The sequence below is a fragment of the Pelophylax lessonae genome (assembly GCF_965119305.1).
Source record: "Pelophylax lessonae genome assembly, chromosome: 11".
In the NCBI taxonomy this organism is placed as follows: domain Eukaryota; kingdom Metazoa; phylum Chordata; class Amphibia; order Anura; family Ranidae; genus Pelophylax; species Pelophylax lessonae.
In genome coordinates this window covers 190,818,169-190,835,663 of record NC_138778.1, presented here as the reverse complement: position 1 = coordinate 190,835,663, position 17,495 = coordinate 190,818,169, and the positions used below count along the sequence as shown (strand labels likewise).

Here is a 17,495-nt window from a genome sequence, read left to right as displayed (position 1 = left end):
TTAAAGAGAACCTGTGTGACTTGGTACACAGAGGGTGCCCTTGTTCACCTTGATTTAAGGGAATACATTCCAAGGTTGTTATCCTGGTCCTGATCGCTCTATCTAGGGTAGGCATGTCCAACCTGCGGCCTGGGGGCTGCATTCAGCCCAGGATCGCAAGCAATGCGGCCCACTGCCCCCTGACAATTTTTTATTTTTTTTTTGATAGGGAGGAAGGAAGTCGAGTCAGGGGCACGGCCACAGAGGCAGCCTCGGAGGGGATTATCCACTAGTTGTGTTAAATTAGTGCTGGGGGGTGCGGCAGCACGGGAAAGGCGCGGCGGTGTTTTATTACTTATATACCTTAACTAATAGTATATATTTTATATGCAGCCCGAGAGAATTTCTGTACTCTCAATGTGGCCCAGAGAAGCCAAAAGGTTTGACACCCCTGATCTAGGGCATCGCTGACCTGGAACAAGCATGCCACCAGTGAGGGCTGAAAAGTCTGACATCCTAATTCTTGCTAGTTCCCAGTCAATAATATACAGTCTCAGAGCCTTTGAGTACTGGCAGCTCCCATACTGACATTTTACAGGTAAAACTGGAATTTGAAAACGGATTGTATTACCAAAAAGACATTAATGTCTTACCATATAAATTCTGTGTCTTTAGGAAGTCTTCTGTCATTTGTAGCAATTTGATCAGCAGCCTGCAATAAGAGAAGAAACAGATTATTACAGTACAGTCTTGATATTTATTATATGAATACGATTCCCCTAAACCAAACTCCTGTAATAAAAACTGCTGCTAATAATGGACCCAAAAACAGTAATGGGCCTGCAGTGTCACCCCAACCATCCTGAGAGCTCACAGCATTATTCTCAATTTTGAAGTTATGAGTAGAGAAGATACACCACCACCTCCCCCTCACCACACACACACTAACAAAATGCAGTGTGGCCCATCACCAAGCTCAACTACTGTGCCAGGGAGAATGGAGGGGCATGGCCAAGTCTATGTAGATACCACACAAACTGTTAAACACTAAACGGCCAAAAGTTTGTGGACACCCCTCCAAATTTTTGGAGTTCAGGCATTTCCAGTGAAGGGTACCTCCAATGTTACATCATCTGACCTTGTGGTAACACTTTAGGGAAGACCCCTTTATGTTCCAGGATGACTGTGCCTATGTGTACAAAGCCAGCTCCATAAAGACATGGTTTGGTGTGGAACTGGAGAAGCCTGCACAGAGCCTTGATCTCAACCCTACTGAACATCTTAGATATGAATTGGAATGTTACTTGTGAGCCAGGTCTTCTCATCCAACATCAGTACCCCACCTCACAAATGTGCAAAATCCAAACAGGCACGCTCCCAAATCTTGTTGAAAGTCTTTCCACAAGTTCAGAGGCTGTTATTGCCCCAAAAGGGGGCCAAATTCATCTTAACATGCATGGTGTTGAAATTGCATGCCCAAAAAATTCATATGATGGGATGGTAAGAGGTCTACATATTATTGGTCAAATGGTGTAACTTTTGGAGCCTCCATTGATAAGATATCCAGTCTCCACCTGCTCACTCCTTTCATCATACACACTAAGGATAGCGTAAAAACTCCTAACCGATTCTCAAGCAAAAATAAATATTCTAGGACGTAACAGTAAAATAATTACCTTCCCTGCAGTCTTGTGAAAAGGGATGGAGCTAAAAACAGCCATGGTGAAATATTCCCACTGGACTCTGCAATGGTTTAGAGCAGTTCAAACTGCGGCCGAATGTGGCCCTTTGACTGCCTTTATCCGACCCTTGGGACACTACTACTCCCACTGATACAAGACACCCTTTTACAAACTGACACCAGCAATAAAGCACAATAATAGAGCACTGACACCAATAATGGGGCACTATTTCTCCCAATGATACCAATAATGGGGCACTATTTCTCCCAATGATACCAATATTGGGGCACTACTTCTCCCAATGATACCAATAATGGGGCACCATTTCTCCCAATGATAAAAATATTGGGGCACTATTCCTCCCAATGATACCAATAATGGGGCACTATTTCTCCCAATGATACCAATATTGGGGCAGTATTCCTCCCAATGATACCAATAATGGGGCACTATTTCTCCCAATGATACCAATATTGGGGCACTATTCCTCCCAATGATACCAATAATGGGGCACTTTCTCCCAATGATACCAATATTGGGGCACTATTTCTCCCAATGATACCAATAATGGGGCACTATTTCTCCCAATGATACCAATATTGGGGCAGTATTCCTCCCAATGATACCAATAATGGGGCACTATTTCTCCCAATGATACCAATATTGGGGCACTATTCCTCCCAATGATACCAATAATGGGGCACTTTCTCCCAATGATACCAATATTGGGGCACTATTTCTCCCAATGATACCAATAATGGAGCACTATTCCTCCCAATTATACCAATAATGGAGCACTATTCCTCCCAATGATACCAATAATGGAGCACTATTCCCCCCAATGATACCAATAATGGGGCACTATTCCTCCCAATGATACCAATAATGGAGCACTATTCCTCCCAATTATAGCAATAATTGGGCACTATTCCTCCCAATGATACCTATAATGGGGCACTATTTCTCCCAATGATACCAATAATGGAGCACTATTTCTCCCAATGATACCAATAATGGAGCACTATTCCTCCCAATGATACCAATAATGGAGCACTATTCCCCCCAATGATACCAATAATGGGGCACTAGTCCTCCCAATTATACCAATAATGGGGCACTATTTCTCCCAATGATAAAAATATTGGGGCACTATTCCTCCCAATGATACCAATAATGGGGCACTATTTCTCCCAATGATACCAATAATGGGGCAGTATTTCTCCCAATGATACCGATAATGGGGCACTATTTCTCCCAATGATACTAATATTGGGGCACTACTTCTCCCAATGATACCAATAATGGGGCACTATTTCTCCCAATGATAAAAATATTGGGGCACTATTCCTCCCAATGATACCAATAATGGGGCACTATTTCTCCCAATGATAAAAATATTGGGGCACTATTCCTCCCAATGATACCAATAATGGGGCACTATTTCTCCCAATGATACCAATAATGGGGCACTATTTCTCCCAATGATACCAATAATGGGGCACTATTTCTCCCAATAATACCAATATTGGGGCACTATTTCTCCCAATGATACCAATAATGGGGCACTATTTCTCCCAATGATACCAATAATGGGGCACTACTTCTCCCAATGATACCAATAATGGGGCACCATTTCTCCCAATGATAAAAATATTGGGGCACTATTCCTCCCAATGATACCAATAATGGGGCACTATTTCTCCCAATGATACCAATATTGGGGCAGTATTCCTCCCAATGATACCAATAATGGGGCACTATTTCTCCCAATGATACCAATATTGGGGCACTATTCCTCCCAATGATACCAATAATGGGGCACTTTCTCCCAATGATACCAATATTAGGGCACTATTTCTCCCAATGATACCAATAATGGAGCACTATTCCTCCCAATTATACCAATAATGGAGCACTATTCCTCCCAATGATACCAATAATGGAGCACTATTCCCCCCAATGATACCAATAATGGGGCACTATTCCTCCCAATGATACCAATAATGGAGCACTATTCCTCCCAATTATAGCAATAATTGGGCACTATTCCTCCCAATGATACCTATAATGGGGCACTATTTCTCCCAATGATACCAATAATGGAGCACTATTTCTCCCAATGATACCAATAATGGAGCACTATTCCTCCCAATGATACCAATAATGGAGCACTATTCCCCCCAATGATACCAATAATGGGGCACTAGTCCTCCCAATTATACCAATAATGGGGCACTATTTCTCCCAATGATAAAAATATTGGGGCACTATTCCTCCCAATGATACCAATAATGGGGCACTATTTCTCCCAATGATACCAATAATGGGGCAGTATTTCTCCCAATGATACCGATAATGGGGCACTATTTCTCCCAATGATACTAATATTGGGGCACTACTTCTCCCAATGATACCAATAATGGGGCACTATTTCTCCCAATGATAAAAATATTGGGGCACTATTCCTCCCAATGATACCAATAATGGGGCACTATTTCTCCCAATGATAAAAATATTGGGGCACTATTCCTCCCAATGATACCAATAATGGGGCACTATTTCTCCCAATGATACCAATAATGGGGCACTATTTCTCCCAATGATACCAATAATGGGGCACTATTTCTCCCAATAATACCAATATTGGGGCATTATTCCTCCCAATGATACCAATAACGGGGCACTATTTCTCCCAATGATACCAATATTGGGGCACTTTCTCCCAATGATACCAATATTGGGGCACTATTTCTCCCAATGATACCTATAATGGGGCACTATTTCTCCCAATGATACCAATAATGGAGCACTATTCCTCCCAATGATACCAATAATGGAGCACTATTCCCCCCAATGATACCAATAATGGGGCACTATTCCTCCCAATTATACCAATAATGGGGCACTATTCCTCCCAATTATACCAATAATGGGGCACTATTTCTCCCAATGATAAAAATATTGGGGCACTATTCCTCCCAATTATACCAATAATGGGGCACTATTTCTCCCAATGATAAAAATATTGGGGCACTATTCCTCCCAATGATACCAATAATGGGGCACTATTTCTCCCAATGATAAAAATATTGGGGCACTATTCCTCCCAATGATACCAATAATGGGGAACTATTCCTCCCAATAATCGGGCACTGCTTCTATCTCTAACACCAAATGTGGCAATGTTTACTTCCACTGATGCCAGGAAAATTTCAACTACCACAGGCCATAGTTCGGCCCTCTAAAGTCTGAGTGCCGGTTCACATTTGTGCGATCACAGAGATCGCATGTAATTCGGAAGCGCACTGCTCCTAAAATTACATGCGATGTCTGTGCGGTGCAAATTCAGCCATACACTTTGTATAGCTGAATTTGCACCCCAATCGCACTGAAACATGCACAGGACCCTTTTTTTGGTCCGCAGCAGAATCGGATCACATAGTGGTTCACACTAGTGCGATCCGATTCTGTGCGAACTTTCAGATCGCACTGCGATATGCGATCTGATCTTGGGGTGTCGTTCACTTTTAATTGACACCCCCAGCGTATCGTATATGGCAGTGTGAACTGCCAGGGGTGCAGATGCGATACGGGAACGTGCTGTATATTCGCAGCGTTCCCGCATCGCACAAATGTGAACCGGTGTAATGTTAAAAAACCCTACCTCGTGAAAATTCCCTACCCTCGTCACTTCCTGTCATATACGTAATGGAACAGCTGAGCAGCTTAGCAGTGCGCATGCTCACAGCTCCGGATACGTCATTGAACAGCTGAGGAGCTTAGCACTGCGCATGCTCGGAGGGTAGGGAATTTTCACGGTAGTGTGTTTGTCAGCTGTTGCCGCGGTTACATTAAAACATCTCCGCTGCAACATGAATCATCTCCGCTCCTACCCCTATGACTTCCCTGATCTCGGCTACTAAATGTAAAAGCGGCAGGTGTATGAAAATATAAATCACGGAGATCTCTGCTCCGTGATTTATATTTTTATAGACCCGCCGCCGCTTTTACATTTAGTAGCCGAGATCAGGGAAGTGACAGGGGTAGGAGCGGAGATGATTCATGTTGCAGCGGAGATGTTTTAATGTAACCGCGGCAACAGCTGATGCGGTGTAACGTTACAAACACACTAACGTGAAAATTCCCTACCCTCCGAGCATGCGCAATGCTAAGCTCCTCAGCTGTTCAATGACGTAGGTGCACCGGAAGTGACGAGGGTAGGGAATTTTCACGGGTATGGTTTTTTCACGGAACACGGGCACTGAAGGACAATAAACTGGCCCTTTGTTTGTAACGTTTGGGAACCCCTGGTTTAGAGAGTAAGTACACTGTTGTGTTTTAATGCATATGTTGCAAAGTTCTAAAACGTATGTGTCCAATTTCCCTATAATAAATAAAAGTGTCTGGTCCTACCTCTATGTACATTGTTCGTTTTAGTCTGAAGGGATGCCCATACCTTGAATGGCAACGCATCAAAATACATGAGTTTTGATGTGTTAGCAAGCCTTGGTCAATGAATCCTATCAACTCCAAATTCTAAAATGCACTGAAAAAGGATTTGCTCGTTGCTGCATGCAAAACCACCTTCCTGATGCTATAAAAGAAAACACACCGCTACGAACACACATGGATTTAAATGGGCCCTCAAAGAAGCTGGTGGCTGAACCACTTCACTCACAACTGAAACGAGTGAAAAAGTTCACAAAGGGAATTGATAAAAAATTTAGATAATGCAGATGGTCATTCCAGCTAACAACACAAGAAACTAAATACATGTTTTTCATGAAAAAGTCGCAAAGAATATTGGCAACATAACAGTGGTGGTCTTACAGCTTACAGTTTCTGCTACAAAACGGGCAGGATCCATGATTGTAACTACAAAATGGTGTGTTATATGACTACAGACGCTGATCAGTAAAATCGGAGTATTCCCATAATAGCAAAAGCACTTAATGTCCACATCCGCCGCCAAAACCACAGTCATAAAATCAGTCGCAAAAGGTCAATAAATTATGGAAGGGGTTTTATTTCAATTACTGCCCACATGACAGCAGTGCTACCTATTATCCTGTTAGTAAAGTCATGTCAATGGACACTGGCTTGATTTCACATATTGGTGATCAAAGAATGGCAGGGTAGCTTAAAGCGGAAGTCCGGTCAAAAGCTAACCAAGCCTCAACCTGTTCCCATCCTCATTCTAAGCCCTATACTACTGTGAAAGGCAGTGGTCTCCTAATAACTTTGGCTCTTTGCCTGCTTTTACCCAGCCTTGGGGCACTAATTTTACCCACTATTAAGAACAACGGGGCATATTTTCCCCCATTTACACCAATGAAAGGGTAACATTGCGCCCAATGACACCAACGATGGTGCAGAATTTGTCCCAGTAACACCAAAGATGGAGCACAATTCCTCCCAATAACACCAACAATGGGGCCTAATGATAGGTTACTTACTATTACTCCCAATGACATCAACGATAGAGCACAATTCTTCCCATTGACACCAAAGGTGGGGCATTGTTTATTCCCACTAACATCAGGACCTCTTCTACTACCAATGGCCACAGTCCCGCCCCTCTAAAGTCTAAAGGACAGTAAACTGGCCCTTTGTTTAAAAAGATTGGAGACCCCTTGTGTAATGGAAAGATGTCTTTACTTACCTAATCTTAGGGAGCTGCGGTCCGGTCACATCGTCTTCCAAGAGGCCTGCTTCAGGGGAGAGGAGAGCGCAGCTACAATGGATGAAGTGGTTGGGCGATGTCGTCACCCATTGACTTACTATGGGGCATCTGTTGTCCGCTGTCTCTCTTCTCCCCAGCAGCTGGCGCTGGTAGCCGATTACATGACTGGACCAGAGTGCCCATAGATTGGGTAAGTGTACACATCTTTCCCTTTACAGGGTAGTTAGTATAAGGCTTAGAATGGGAATGGGAGCAGGTTTAGGGTTAGTTAGGTTTTGACCGAACTTCCCACTTTAAAGCAAACTTGTGCTGTTTTCATGCAGGGCAAAGCAATAGGTTCACTTTAATGGAAACCTCTACGAATAAGCCCCTATTGTGTGAAACATGTTAGAGGGGGTTCTCCCATGGGTAGGAGACCAAGCTGAAATCATGTTTTACTAGGAGCTCACTATATGCCAAGGCAGTGTGCGGACGAGCACCATTTTCTTGTATGCTTTTTTTTTTATTATTAAACAGGGACAAGTATAAGAAGGATTAAATGTACCCCCCCCCCCTTTTTTTTATCTTTATATGTACCTCTTTCACATGTGTCTTTGGTCCAGTCACATTATCACCACATAATGGCATGGCATCACTCTTTACAGTGTTCTCCTGTGAATCCATGATGGCCTTATGACATAAGGTCAGTGGCTTTAGGACATAAGGTTAGTGGCTTTATGACATAATGTCAGTGGCTTTAGGACACAAGGTCAGTGGCTCAGCATTACAGCCAAGGAACTGGCGTTCTCCAAAGAGTTCAACAATGGCATGTTCAATCTTCTTGTACAATTTTCCTTTAGATTTACCTTAAACAATGTAGCACAAGGGCCTGCCTAATTGGATACCATTGAAAGTTGTTTATTTTGACCTCATAATTTATGTTTTTTGGTAAATCTAAAGGAAAATTGTACAAGGCAATTGAACACGTATGGCCAGCTTAACACACAATCTGTGGATGTGTGGGCAGCAAAAACAAGGAGAGAACAAACTTTATTCAGTGATACAGACAGAATAATCTATTGGAGGCTGGAGATTAGAATGGACAGCATAGGGGATGAAGTGGGTTTAGTGGTTCTAACCAGCAGCCAAATGACAGAACATCCCATATATGGAAGTATTTCGATGTACATCCTTCCCGTATGATCCCCAATGATATAAAACAGTGCTTCTATCCCATAGATATGGTCACACACAACTACTCTGTGAGATATATCCAACATACACTGGTGGGGGTGCTACAAGTGGGCACACTGCTAACTCACACACAAGAAACATAAGAAAATTGGGGCAAATTTTTGTCCGAGGAACGAACGTGCGCTTTTCTAACGGTGTGTACACAACTTTGGACAGCCAATGCCGACCTTCCCAATGAAAGTTTCTGAAGGGACAAACACCAAAATATTTCTCATACGGGAACAGAACAAAAGATTTTCATTTAATGTGTACCGTTTCGTAGGATTTTCCTAGGAGAAATATCAGATACGAAGGACTGCGCATTATCAGAAACAACAAACAAAAAAAAGCCTTTTTCGTAGAACTTTCGTACATTATTTTTATTGTTAGTTCTGACTTGCTGTGAAACATCAAGGAAAACCAGCCGATTTTCTCACAGTGTGTATGGGGCTTTACTTTCATGTGTAGAAATGTTAAAAAGGATATCAGGGAACTGGAGAAAGTGCAGAGAAGGGCAACCAAACTGATAAAGAGGCATGGAGGAGCTCAGCTATGAGAAAAGATTAGAGGAACTGAATTTATTCTCTCTTGAGAAGAGGAGATTAAGGGGGGAAATGATCAACATGTATAAATACATAAGGGCTCCAAATAGTGAACTTGGTGTTGAGTTATTCACTTTAAGGTCAACACAGAGGATAGGGGCACTCTTTAGGTCTGGCGGAAAATAAATTTCGTCTCTAAATTCGGAAAGGTTTCTTCACTGTAAGAGCTGTGAAAATGTGGAATAGACTCCCTCCAGAGGTGGTTCTGGCCAGCTCAGTAGATTGCTTTAAAAAAGGCCTGGATTCTTTCCTGGGTGTACATAATATAAATGGGTACTAATAAATATAGGTAAAAGTTGATCCAGGGGATATCAGATTGCCTCCATGCTTTGCTGGGGTTTTTTCGCCTTCCTCTGGATCAACTGTGGGTATAGGATTGTGTATATGGGATTGTATGGTTGTGTTTTCTTTACGGTTTGTATTTTTTATTGGTTGAGCCAGATGGACTTGTGTCTTTTTTCAACCTAACTATATCAGAAACGTGATCCAGCGGAGTGATGCCGCTTTACTTCTAAGTGAGGTGGTCGGCAGCCGGATATACAGTATATCCTCTGGATCAACGGTGGGTATAGGATTGTGTATATGGGATTGTATGGTTGTGTTTTCTTTAACATTTTTTTGTATTTTATTGGTTGAGACAGATGGACTTGTGTCTTTTTTCAACCTAACTATGTAAGTCAATGAAGGTGTCCATTTACAACTGATCAAGTCTGAATCAGGAGGAAAAAAAAAGACAGCTCCCATAATGCAACACAACTTGTTTCTGCTCCACTTTGTGTAAGCTCTGCTGCCAATTATCATGATGCAAAGAGGAGGCACAGAGTGGAAGGGTTTCAGCTGCCAGGTTTTCATAGAAGAGCCTTTTTTTTTTTTATTACATGGACAGTGTGTAGAGGTGGTAAGGGGTTAGGTAGCAACACCTACCTTTGTGCCCATTTACAATTATTGCCCCCCCCCCCCCCATTAACATGCACTGCGTTAAAGACGGCTCATTGAAGATAATGGGTTGCCAATGCAATAAAATGTCCCAAAATTTGGGTGTAACCTACATTTTGTAACGCAATGCCCGGTATTAATAACAGCATTGCAACGTGCAAAGTGCATCACAGTAATGCAGTAGTGTAAACAGGCCGTTACCTTCTGTTCAATATTTGCAGAATATTAAACTGATAATCAAGATGTATTATCCATGGAGTCACATACATGAGTCATTTACTTTTTCTATCAGCTCACCCCTCACAGTTATTATCTTTTGTACAGCATGCCCCTCCCTAGAAGATTGTAAGCTCTCACGTGCAAGGTCCTCCTAGCCCTCATGTCTTGAATTGTAACTGTACTGTCTCCATTTATATTGTAAAGCACTGTGCAAACTGCTGGCACTATATAAATCCTGCATAATAATTATATTAATTAATAATATTAATACGATCCCTCATTGTACTTTCTACCCTTCTAAGAATAGTCTTACAATCCTTTTGTGGTTCAGCACCATATCTCTCTTCTATATCTTCCCACATTTTGTGACGGTAACATCTAGTCATGTACGGTATTCTGCTGCCAGAATTACACACAACCAGCACGACCTATAAGCCCCCGTTCACATGCAGGCGACGCTACCTCGCACCGCGACCTCGGAGGTCGCGGTGCGAGCAGCGTGCCGCGACCTCGGGGCGGCCGCCACGGACTTCATAGCATTGAAGTCTATGGGGGTCGCCTCCGGGTCGCCCCAAAGAAGCTCCGGACCCTTTTTCTAAGTCGGAGCGACTTGTGTCGCTCCTATTAGAACGGGTCCGCAGCTTCCCTATGGGAGGCGACCTACGGCGACCAGGTCGCCTCACAGGTCGCCTTAGTGTGAACGGGGGCTAAAGCTACAGACCTTTGATCAGCCCTTACCCTTGAGCCGCCGGTACTAACTCAATGGAAGAGGAGAGAGGTGATCCCTGGTGTCGCACATCCGTGATCCTTTGGTGGTAATAAGAGTGACAACCTCAGCCTGACTTCCAGAAGGGCATTTGTGAGGTCAGGCACTGATGTTGGACAAGAAGGCCTGACTCCCAGTCTCCGCACTAATTCATCCCAAAGGTGTTGGTTATCCAGTTGAGGTCAGGACTCCCATAAAATTGGAAGCATGAAATTGTCCGAAATATCTTGGTATGCTGACGCCTTAGGAGTTCCATTCACTGGAACTAGGGGGCTAAGCCCAACCCCTGGAAAAACTACCCCACACCATAATTCCCCCTCCACCAATGATTTGGACCAGTGCTCAAAGCAAGGTCCATACAGATATGGATCAGCGAGTTTGGGGCAGAGGAACATGACTGGCCTGCAGCTTGATTTGCCCCTTGGTTCCAGTGAAGGGAACTCTTAGCATACCAAGACATTTTGGACAATTTCATGCTCCCAACTTTATGGGAACAGTTTGGGTGTGACCCTTCCTGTTCCAATATGATTGCACACCAGTGCACAAAGCAAGGTCCATAAAGACATGGATGAGAGAGTTTGGGGTGGAGGAACTTGACTGGCCTGACCTCAACCCAATAGAACACATTTGGGATGAATTACGGCAGAATCTGCAAGCCAGGCCTTCTCTCCAACATCTGTGCCTGACCTCACAAATGCGCTTCTGGAAGGAAGGTCAAACATTCCCATAGACAAAGCCTTCCCAGAAGAGTTCAAGTTATTATATTATTATAGCTGCAAAGGGTGGGCCAACTTCATATTGAACCCTACAGACTAAGACTGGGATGCCATTAAAGTTCATGTGTGTGTAAAGGCAGGCGTCCCAATACTTTTGAAAATATAGTGTATAACTGGGTACTTCATGGACTATTGTAGCGCAGTCCCATCACAAGAAGCCTTGTTTCCTACCTGGACAGTTCACACCACCACGCTGCAGTGGTGTGCACTGAAAATAAGTACAGCATGCAGTGCTGTGCAACAAAACCCATTGCCAAACACTGTACAGCAGCCAACAGAACTTCATAAAATGTCAATATATGAAATTTAAATACAAGTTTTAAAAAAAAAGTGCAATGCGCCACAACTGGCGCATCAACACTGCTGTCATCCTACTGCACTTCATCCACTGGTGTAAACCAGCACCTAAAGGGGTTGTAAAGTCAGAAGGTTTTTTTTTTTTTTGTAAATTCGTTTATTGAAACAGAGAAATAAGGCACATAACAAGCCACCAGATAAACACCGTAATCAGTAACAGCGTAAATGTAGGAAACATAGCTCTCGATTGATACAGACATCATGGAGCAACAGGATAATAACATAGTGGAACTTGGGGGCATACAGCCCCTGATATTCAAACACAAGCATTCCGACCCCCTAGAACCCAGCCCATACGGGAATATGATACTAAGGGTATAGTCAGGAGCCCAAAGGCCATCACGGGGCCAACCCCGGGCACCACCGGCATCTAACACATGGCCGGCATCAGGCGCGCGGGGTCCGCCCCCCAACAGTCAGAAGGTTTTTTATCTTAAAGTATTCTATGCATTAATCACTTAAGCCCCGGAGGATTTGGCTGCTCAATGACCAGGCCCTATTTTGCGATTCGGCACTGCGTGACTTTAACGGACAATTGCGCAGTCGTGCGAAGCTGTACCCAAACAAAATGTATGTCCTTTTTTTCCCACAAACAGAGCTTTCTTTTGGTGGTATTTTATCACCTGTGCGATTTTTATTTTTTGAGCTATAAACAAAAAACAGCGACAATTTTGAAAAAATAACAATATTTTTCACATTATTTTATATGAAATTCTCAAAAAAAAAAATGTAAAAATCAAAAATTTTTAACATTTTAGGCCAATTTGTGTTCTGCTACCTATGTTTGGTAAAAAAAAAAAAATCGCAATAAGCGTATTTTGATTGGGTTGCGCAAAAGTCATTGCATTTACTAACTACGGGAAAGATTTCTGTCATTTTTATTGTTTTTTTTTTTACGAGTAATGGCGGCGATCTGCGATTTTTTTTTTGCGGGACTGCAACATTGCGGCGGACAGATCGGACCCCTGACTGACATTTTTGACACTTTTGGGGGTACCAGTGACATTACTACAGTAATCAGTACTATACATATGCACTGTTACTGTCAAAATGACACTGGTAGGAAGGGGTTAACTTTATTGGTGATCAAGGGGTTAAGTGTGTCCCTAGGGGCGTGATTCTAACTGTGGGGGGCGTGGGTTGTGATGTAATCACAGAGACATACGATCCTACATAGCAGGATCCCATAGTCTCTGTTCTTGCATCAGGGAGAATGACAGACGGCTTTGTTTACATCAGCCGTCTGCCTTTCTCCCTCTCCAGCGGGAGATTGCGAGTGGCCGGCGGACATCGGAGCCGCCGGTCGTTCGCACGGGGACCTCAGCGAACGAGCCGGAGCGTGCCTCCGGCGGCGCGCGCTCGCCCTCTACAGGCGGCTGAGCGAGTGACGTACCCCTACGTCACTTTGCCCAGCAGCGGCTATATATATCTGCGGTGGGCGTTCGTTATGTGGTTAAGATAAAAAACCTCCTGTGTTTAGCAGCCTCCCTCAGCACCCCCTAATACTTACCTGAGCCCCATCTCTAACCAGCAATGTCCACGAGTGTCTCAGCCGTCCGGGACTCTCCTCCTCATTGGCTAACACACAGCAGCTGCGCCATTGGCTCCCACTGCTGTCAATCAAAGTCAGTTAACCTAAAGAGAAGAGAGAGGGGGTGGGGCCGAACCGCAGCCTTGTTTCTGAATGGACACAGGGAGCTGTGACTCAGCTCGTGTGCCCCATAGGAAGCTGCTTGCTGTGGGGGCACTCAAAGAAGGGGGGGGGGCTAGGAGAGCCGAAAAGGGACCGAAAAAAGAAGGATTGGGGCTACTCTGTGCAAAACCAACTACACAGAGGAGGTAAATATAACAGGTTTGTTTTTTTATTGAGAAAAACAAAAGGAAAATTTACAATCACTTTAAAGTAAACTTTGTGCATTTTCCTACTTAAAGTGGTTGTAAACAATCACCTTGTAAACCAACTAATTCAGATTAAAATAGGAATGAAAGACAAAATATTTGTGTATAGATATAAAAAAAACCATTATAAATACCCTTTAGCCATTTTTTTTATAAACGATCACATTCCCTCTGTTCTCAGCTGCATAAGAGCTGGGGGGAGGAGAAGCAGCAGCACACTAAGCTTCCCAATGAATGGCTGTGCAGCGGGGACATGTCAGGACAAGTCTGATCATTGAAGAGTACACTGAGTTCCCAGCTAGAGAATGGACCATGCTGTGTTCTACTGATTAGAGTGGTCAGTTATTAATAGGAAAGCAGAGGGACTGGCAGGAACACCAGGGATTTCACATAAAGGAAGCAAAACAAAGAGAACAGGAGACTTTGTCATACAAGTAAATGGTATAGCAGGCACATTCCCGGAATATGAAATGTTGGGCTAACAAACGCTTTAAAAGTATGGCCCTCCAGTTGTTCAGGAACTACATTTCCCATCATGCCTAGTCATGTATGTGAATGTCAGAGTTTTACAATGCCTCATGGGATGTGTAGTTCCGCAACAGCTGGAGAGCCGTAGTTTGAGGATCTCTGCCTTAGAGTAACAGCAGGCAATAAGTAATGTCAGCCAGTGAGCTGCTAATTCTATCCAACTTAAAGTAGAAGTAAAGCCTAAAGCAGGCATGTCCAACCTGCGGCCCAGAACCGCAGGCAATGCGGCCCACTGCCCCCTGACTATTTTTTTTTTTTTTTTGCTGGGGAGGAAGGAAGTCGAGTCGGGGGCACAGCCACAGAGGCAGCCTCGGAGGGGATCATCCACTAGTTGTGTTAAATTAGTACTGGGGGGGGGGCGGCAGCACAGGAAGGGGGCGCGGTGGCGTTTTATTACTTATATACCTTAATTAATAGTATATATTTTATATGCGGCCCGAGACAATTTCTGTACTCTCAATGTGGCCAAGAGAAGCCAAAAGGTTGGACAGCCATGGCCTAGGCTAAGTTCACATGTAGGCGTTTTGGGGCGTTTTTGGGGAGTTTTTCTGCTCTAGGATCAGCTCTCAAAACGCCCAACAAGACAAATCCTATTCATTTCAATGGCCTCTGTTCACATCTGAGCGTTTTGACGCTGTGAGCAAAACGCCCAACGCTCAAAAAAGTACATGAGCTTCTTTTTGGGCAGATTACAGGCATTTTCCATTGGTCTCTATACAATCTAAAAACGCCTGCACAAAAAACACCTGTAAAAACGCCTGTAAAACGCCTGCAAAAATGCCTGAAAAAACGCCCATAAAAACGCCTGTAATAGCAACGCCAAGATGTGAACGTAGCCTAAAGTATAAACCAGCTTTGAGATGATGCCTCCCCATTGCCCCGCTCACATTTCCTAAGAAAACTGCAATTTTAATAACGGTTCTCTGCAGTGACGTGACCACAAAGCTCCAGATCCTGTGTAATGTGCAGGGCCGATAACGGGGCTGAGTGACACAGAGCTGTGACATCACCCACCACTGCTCGCTGCTCTAGGCGTTGTTGGACGGAAGTCCCACCAGACACACAGAAAAGAATGAGATTCAGAACTTTACCGTCACATGACCCATGAAAAAAAGCCATGTACATTTCAATTCATTAGAAAATGGAATGCGGGGCAATAGGGAAACATTTTAAAGTTGCTTTATAGTTCAGCCTTTCCATCTGGATAGAATTAGCAGCTCACGGATTCATATGACTTGTTGCCTGCCATTGCTCTAAGGCAAATGACGTGTAAAGAGCAATGTTATCATTTCGCCTCTCCATGGCCCCTTTAGGAAAAATGTGAATATACAGAGTATAAATTATCACTCAAAATCATAATTATGCCCAAGAGACAGAGGCAAAGGAATTCAAAATATGGGAAAGACTAAATAAACTCATATGTTTAATAAAAGCAGTGAAGTTCTATAACAGCTTTTTCCAACCAGGGTACCCAGGAACCCTGGTGTGCCTTGAGGTTTCTTCAGGGGTTCCTTGGCAAAATGCCTAAAAATTGCCCAAAAATTGTATACAACCAGACGTGTGGATGAAGCCTGCCTTTTAGTTACACAAAGCTACAGGTTTTCATTGTGGACCATTACAACCTTCTAGCATCCTTACTGACCAATCACATCATCATTTGATATGAAGGATGTCAGTCCTCTGTACAGCATCCTTGTATACCCCTCTTCTGCCCCTCTCCATCGGCTTATATTAGTTGAATGATGGAGAAAAACCTTGGAATACTAGTCAGTACCAGTTTGCAAAAGTGCATTCGCTTTGGAAGAATATTTTCCCTTTAACATTGGGTGTCCTATTTGTGTGGATGTTGCTGCCTTATGTAAAACTATTAGAAAGTTTTTACATTTTAGAATGGGGAGCCCTGAGACTGTCCATCATTTTTAAATGCTGCCTCAAGATTGTCCATCGTTTTTAAAAGGTTGTCTCAAGATTGTCCATCATTTTTAAAGGGTGCCTCGAGATTGTCCATTTTTAAAGGGTGCCTCGAGATTGTCCATTTTTTAAAGGGTGCCTCGAGATTGTCCATCGTTTTTTAAAAGGTTGTCTCAAGATTGTCCATAATTTTTAAAGGGTGCCTTGAGATTGTCCATTTTTAAAGGGTGCCTCGCGATTGTCCATTTTTAAATGGTGCCTCGAGATTGTCCATTTTTAAAGGGTGCCTCGAGATTGTCCATTTTTAAAGGGTGCCTCGAGATTGTCCATTTTTAAAGGGTGCCTCGAGATTGTCCATTTTTAAAGGGTGCCTCGAGATTGTCCATTTTTTAAAGGGTGCCTCGAGATTGTCCATTTTTTAAAGGGTGCCTCGAGATTGTCCATCGTTTTTAAAAGGGTGCCTCAAGATTGTCCATCATTTTTAAAAGGTTGTCTTGAGATTGCCCATCATTTTTAAAGGTCGCCTCGAGATTGTCCATCATTTTTAAAGGGTGCCTCGAGATTGTCCATTTTTAAAGGGTGCCTCGCGATTGTCCATTTTTAAATGGTGCCTCGAGATTGTCCATTTTTAAAGGGTGCCTCGAGATTGTCCATTTTTAAAGGGTGCCTCGAGATTGTCCATTTTTAAAGGGTGCCTCGAGATTGTCCATTTTTTAAAGGGTGCCTCGAGATTGTCCATTTTTTAAAGGGTGCCTCGAGATTGTCCATCGTTTTTAAAAGGGTGCCTCAAGATTGTCCATCATTTTTAAAAGGTTGTCTTGAGATTGCCCATCATTTTTAAAGGTCGCCTCGAGATTGTCCATTTTTAAAGGGTGCCTCGAGATTGTCCATTTTTTAAAGGGTGCCTCGAGATTGTCCATCGTTTTTAAAAGGTTGTCTCGAGGT

General features: G+C 43.3%; 1 protein-coding gene across 1 annotated transcript in view; it reads right to left on the bottom strand.

Annotated features, from left to right (window-relative positions):
- The window catches only part of PKIG (cAMP-dependent protein kinase inhibitor gamma), a 153,918-nt gene that overhangs the window by 56,198 nt on the left and 80,225 nt on the right, over positions 1–17,495 (bottom strand). The window contains exon 2 of the mRNA XM_082271887.1: positions 633–691. The gene's annotated coding sequence lies outside the window, so the exon portion shown is untranslated. The remainder of the gene's footprint in view (positions 1–632; positions 692–17,495) is intronic.